The sequence below is a fragment of the Olea europaea genome, unplaced genomic scaffold (assembly GCF_002742605.1).
Source record: "Olea europaea var. sylvestris unplaced genomic scaffold, O_europaea_v1 scaffold1216, whole genome shotgun sequence".
NCBI classification, from domain to species: domain Eukaryota; kingdom Viridiplantae; phylum Streptophyta; class Magnoliopsida; order Lamiales; family Oleaceae; genus Olea; species Olea europaea.
Window position 1 is genome coordinate 25,865 of NW_019229586.1, and position 6,644 is coordinate 32,508.

Consider the following 6,644-nt stretch of genomic DNA (forward strand, 5'->3'; position numbering starts at 1 on the left):
ATTTTTAATCCATATCCTTCTATTCCTTCATATTCTTGTATATTTATATTATTACTTTCTATTTCTTCAATTTCTTTATTCAGATCCGATCCATCTTTTTCTATTTCACTTATATATACTTCTTGATCATAATATTTTTCAATATCTGATATTTCACTTAATTCATCTTTTATTTCTAAATATTCTTTTTGTAGTATTCTTACTTTTTTTTATCACAATCAGGGCTTATATAACATATCTCTCCACAATTTCAACATTTACATTGACTTTTGTTTTTCTTATAATTCTTATTTTTCTGTTGATTATATAGGTTATTTTTTCTTTTATAATACCTTCTTCTAGGTTTTATATATTTTTTTATTAAAATTTCTAAATTTTTTAAACTTTTTATTTTTATATTTTCTTTTATCAACTCTTTTTTCAGAATTACATTCCCATTGCACAGGAATTTCCATATCTTCACAACATATTCTAGTGAATTTTCCTGATTTTTTCATTAATTGTCTTTGTTAATATATATATGCAAGTCTTTCAAACAAAAAATTTATTCTTGAACCTAAAGTTCTAGGTATTCCAATATTATCTCTAAAATATTTTTCAAATTTTATTTTAAAATATATTCCCCAAGAACCTGATAATTTATTATAGTAAATATCTTGGTATACTTCTTGATTTTCATTACTATAAAATTGAACGTAGTAATAGTTTCTAAATTCACAAGTATATTCTTTAATTTTACACATATCACATATTGTTAAATTTATTAATTTAATCCTAGCATTATCTTTTTCTCTTATTTCTCCTCTTTCAGCATTTCTTATCCAATTTTCTCCTAAAAATTCATCAGAAATATATTCCACTAATTTTTCTATACCTTGTCTGTCTGATTTGATTATTTCTATTTGTATATTTCTTTTTATTAATGTTTTTGTATCATTACTTATTCCTTCCCACCAATTTGTAACATCTTCTTCAAAGGATGCTATTAAGAAATATATTATTCTTTCAGTACTTTCTCATGTGTCATCTTTATTATATAAAAAGAATAATATTATCGAGTCTGCCCAAATTAATAAAACTTTTTTAGTATCTATTTTACAATTTAAATATAGTTTTGTTCCTCCATTATTAATTGGTTTATCATAATTATCATTTAATTCAAACATATCTTTATATTTATTTCCTTTAGATGATTGTCTATCTCTTACTTTATTATATAATTGTCTATATAGTTTATTATATATGGGTGCATAACTTTTATTTGTATCATGTAATTCTTGTTTAAAGGTTACTGCTGGATTAGGTCCTCCTCCAGTATTCATTAAAACTTGGTATTCACTTATATCTGTTAAACTTAATTGATTAAAATTTTTTATTAATAAATCTAACTCTTCATTCATTTTTATCTTCTTTTTCTTCTATTTTTAATTTTCCTAATGTTTTTTTCTCTAAATTCTTCTTCTTCTAATATTTTTGGTAATAAATTTTTTTCTAAATTCATCATCCATGCTTTCTATTTCTACTACTATATTTTCTTTTTCTATATGTTTCTTTCCTATCCGAGTCATTTCTTTTTCTATAAGTTTTTTTTATCTATTTTCTTATCTTTATTCTTATTATTTTCTTTTAATTCTCTAATTTCGATTTTTAATATATTTATATCGGTTCTTGTTTCTTTTACTTCATTTCTTAAATCTTGTATGTCATTTATTAACATTTTTATTAATGATTTTAATTCTTTCATGTATTCACTTATTGACATCTTAATTTTTTCTTATTTCTAACTCATAAGTTAATTTGTATCTTTTATCTTCTTTTTTATCTATTATTTTTCTAAATATTCTCTCAGCTGTTTCCGGATCTACTAATTCTTCTCTTACTATAGTGAAATATTTGCTCTCAAATTTTAGTCTTTCACATTTTAATTTTGTTAATTGTCTATTATTTGGTATTTTCATCCCTTCTGGTATTAACATTATATTTCTTATTTCTTATTGTATTTTATCCATTTTTAAAAGTAATTTATTCAATTTTTGATGTGTATTATCAATTGTACTCATATTTTTCTTTATAATATAAATTATTTTCTTCATCTTCATATATACTGATAATTTTCTCATATGTATATATGTCCTTTATTGATTCTATTATTAATTTTTCTAATATTTGTTCTTTTATTTCTTTAGGAAGTTCTTTAATTATTGCCAAAGTCATTATTTTTAATTTATTATGAATAGGTTTTAAAAATATATAACTACCTTTTTCTTCTTCTAAACACCAATAATTATTTATTTTCTTTATTTTAATTTCCATGATCTCTATGGCCCTGATACCAATAAATGGGAGTGCTACTTAGAGCGAACATAAATCAAATAAAAATATTAATCAAATAAATTAAATAAAATTATCAAGTTTCAACCAATGTTTAAATTTTTAAGGACTAAAATAGAAAAAAAAAATTATATTATGGTACCTTGTTATGTAATATTCAAATGGAGGGTATTTTTGGTATGAAATTTGCCTAAGAGCAATCTTGAAACTCTTTTGAAAAGGTCATTCCCATATATTTCCCCATGAACAAGAGACATTTGAAAATGAATTTCAAAACTACACAATTGCTTAAAATCCCTGTATCTTGTTATGCTTGTTAGATTATGGAATATATAAATGGGAGCCGTCAAGAATTAAGGTTTAATATTGAAATGTGTAACAAGTGTGCTGTCAAAACTCTTGAAACTTCTAAATTTGTGATTGCAGCCTTTAAGACGTCTATCCAAGTCAACGGGCCCATGGTCGAGGGCTTGAGAGTTGCGCTAGCTCAGCAGTTCGCGGACGGAGTTGACAGGGCTTGCCCCTTATCAGTGGGTCAACCTTGGCCCAACGAGTTGACCAATGGACCAATGAGTCGTAGCTAATTGACAAATATGTTTAAATATAAATGAGTTAATTAAATCATCAATCACCAACATTTACAGTCAGTTACTATTTGCTCATCCAAAAATAATTGGTTACTGAATGCTCACCCACTTTTGAAAACAATTACCCATTCATCACTCATTTCACTTCCATCCATCCAACTAAACAAAATACTTCACGTGGCCGACGAAAACTTACGTGTCACGAACACCATTAAACTTCAGCAAGTGGCCCCTAATTAAATTGCTTTCTTCCCAATGTTATAACAGAGTAGAAATTTCCTTATGTCATGCAAGCAATTTTCTAGTGATCAGAGATACAAATGCATTTGTAATTTTTAGCTGCACCAACCATCGTCGAAGTATGTTTGGCAAATTTTAATTAAAAAAATTCAGCCTTCACAGATGATTTCCTTAGCTCCCTGCTGAGCAAGATTCATAAAACTATGCAAAAGCTAACAAAATCTGCTGTAACAAAAACTGAAGGCAAGTAAGGAAAATTGCATTTTATGATGAACATCAAAATTTATGAACACGAGAACTTGTGATGAACAACAACTGAAGGCTAACAACACCAGAACTCTATGATGAACACAGAAATTTGATTCAACAGAATTGTAAACTGGTTTTTTCTCCACACCAGAACCGAAGGCAATTTTCAACACCAGAACTTCAGGAATTTTGATTCACCAGAGCTTTATGATGAGCACCAAATCTCCAATTCGCTTAACTATACACCAGAAAATAAAGGTTCATTCCACCATATATTAAGCATAATTTCATTGTTTTTGTATGGATCTAGAGTTCTTATAAACCTGCTGGGTTTACGATTTGGGGATTCATTTGGTGTAGAAGCGTTCTTGGAGAAGCAGCAGTGGAGAATAACGTTTCATTTGGGGGAAGAAAGCAATTTAATTAGTGGCCACTTGTCAAAATTTAACGGTGTTAGTGACACGTAAGATTTCTATCGACCACGTGGAGTTTTTTGCCTAATTGGACGGATGAAAGTGAAACGGGTGATGGATGGATAATTGTTTTCGAAAGTAGGTGAGCATTTGGTAACCAAATATTTATGGGTGAGCAAGTAGTAACCGACTCACCCATAAATGTTTATGATTGGTGATTTAATTAACTCAAATATAAATAGTTTATAGCTCCGTATTTTCGTGGCATTTTCGCTCAAGGATTGTCCTTGATAAGTGTATTGTATAGAGAAGCTAAAAATGAAAGCATTCACGACACATATCGAAATGGTACTAATTAAATCGATCATTAATGATTAGTTCGAATACTGAGTGTGGTCTAGTCGCTCATTTATCAGACTGCTCGGAAAAAGATAAAAATAAAGGCAATTTTGAAACTTGACTCCAACTACTTTGCAAGTATCCTTTAAGTCAAACAGATAAAACATGTTAATGAAAATAAATTGACCTCCTTTTGATCCAACCTCTTCTCTTTCTTCCTCCGCAACAGGTGCTCCGCTTCTTCTGGAATAAATAAATAAATAACAGGGGCTCCCCAACCTTTTCCCCAGCAAGATAGGTGCAGTCGCATTCGATCGAGAGTCTGATACCCTTTCAAAAGAAAGGGAACTACTGAACAGGTACCTACGTAGTGTAGTGTCGACCGCACATTCAACATAGAGTTCGGACTCATGTGCCTTCCTTTCTCAACTTCTTATCGATCGCACATTCAACATAGCGTTCGGACTCATGTGCCTTCCTTTCTCAACTTCTTACAAGACTCATGTGCCTTCCTTTCTCAACTTCTTACAACGCTAACCGCTTCGACTGCAAGATATTGTTGAACCCCATCTCGCAATTCTCAGAATCACAAAGTTCAGTTTAAAAATTAGTTGAAACTCTTTTTGTGACGACTATCCATCTAACCTCTTTAAACTAACGAAAAATTTATTTATCATAAAATATTTTCCTATTAACTCTGTAAATTATGTATTTGATTTATGAATGATGGACTTGGAATTGAAATACGGAACATACTGAATGACCTGTTTATATATAGAACGAAAAGAGTAAATAATACATACAATACCAGAGGTTCACATCAGATAGCAGCCAAAAATGAAAAAGCAATAGCATCAGTACTACTTTTATTCCTGACAGACCCCATATTACTATACTAGTATTATATTGTACTCAAAGCAGCCTATTCACCATCAGACATAATAAAGAATGAATTCAAGCTGGATCTTTGAACAAAATACCAAATACAAGATATCCCCTTCCCAATACAGAACGAGAAATGTACGCGCGCCAAAAATTAAACCCCAGTAGTCATAAGATATCTGTATGCTGGTTCAGATGAAAGTCAATGGCGATTCGACAACTTGAGGGTCTCCCTTTCATGTGTGGTTGAACTATGGGTAATGCTTGAGGTCAACTGATCCCAATTCATAAGCTTTTATCTGCAAAATAAATATAAATCATAACTCATAAGTTAATTTGTATCTTTTATCTTCTTTTTTATCTATTATTTTTCTAAATATTCTCTCAGCTGTTTCCGGATCTACTAATTCTTCTCTTACTATAGTGAAATATTTGCTCTCAAATTTTAGTCTTTCACATTTTAATTTTGTTAATTGTCTATTATTTGGTATTTTCATCCCTTCTGGTATTAACATTATATTTCTTATTTCTTATTGTATTTTATCCATTTTTAAAAGTAATTTATTCAATTTTTGATGTGTATTATCAATTGTACTCATATTTTTCTTTATAATATAAATTATTTTCTTCATCTTCATATATACTGATAATTTTCTCATATGTATATATGTCCTTTATTGATTCTATTATTAATTTTTCTAATATTTGTTCTTTTATTTCTTTAGGAAGTTCTTTAATTATTGCCAAAGTCATTATTTTTAATTTATTATGAATAGGTTTTAAAAATATATAACTACCTTTTTCTTCTTCTAAACACCAATAATTATTTATTTTCTTTATTTTAATTTCCATGATCTCTATGGCCCTGATACCAATAAATGGGAGTGCTACTTAGAGCGAACATAAATCAAATAAAAATATTAATCAAATAAATTAAATAAAATTATCAAGTTTCAACCAATGTTTAAATTTTTAAGGACTAAAATAGAAAAAAAAAATTATATTATGGTACCTTGTTATGTAATATTCAAATGGAGGGTATTTTTGGTATGAAATTTGCCTAAGAGCAATCTTGAAACTCTTTTGAAAAGGTCATTCCCATATATTTCCCCATGAACAAGAGACATTTGAAAATGAATTTCAAAACTACACAATTGCTTAAAATCCCTGTATCTTGTTATGCTTGTTAGATTATGGAATATATAAATGGGAGCCGTCAAGAATTAAGGTTTAATATTGAAATGTGTAACAAGTGTGCTGTCAAAACTCTTGAAACTTCTAAATTTGTGATTGCAGCCTTTAAGACGTCTATCCAAGTCAACGGGCCCATGGTCGAGGGCTTGAGAGCTGCACTAGCTCAGCGGTTCGCGGACGGAGTTGGACAGGGCTTGCCCCTTATCATTGGGTCAACCTTGGCCCAACTAGTTGATCAATGGACCAATGAGTCGTAGCTAATTGACAAATATGTTTAAATATAAATGAGTTAATTAAATCATCAATCACCAACATTTATAGTCAGTTACTATTTGCTCATCCAAAAATAATTGGTTGCTGAATGCTCACCCACTTTTGAAAACAATTACACATTCATCACTCATTTCAC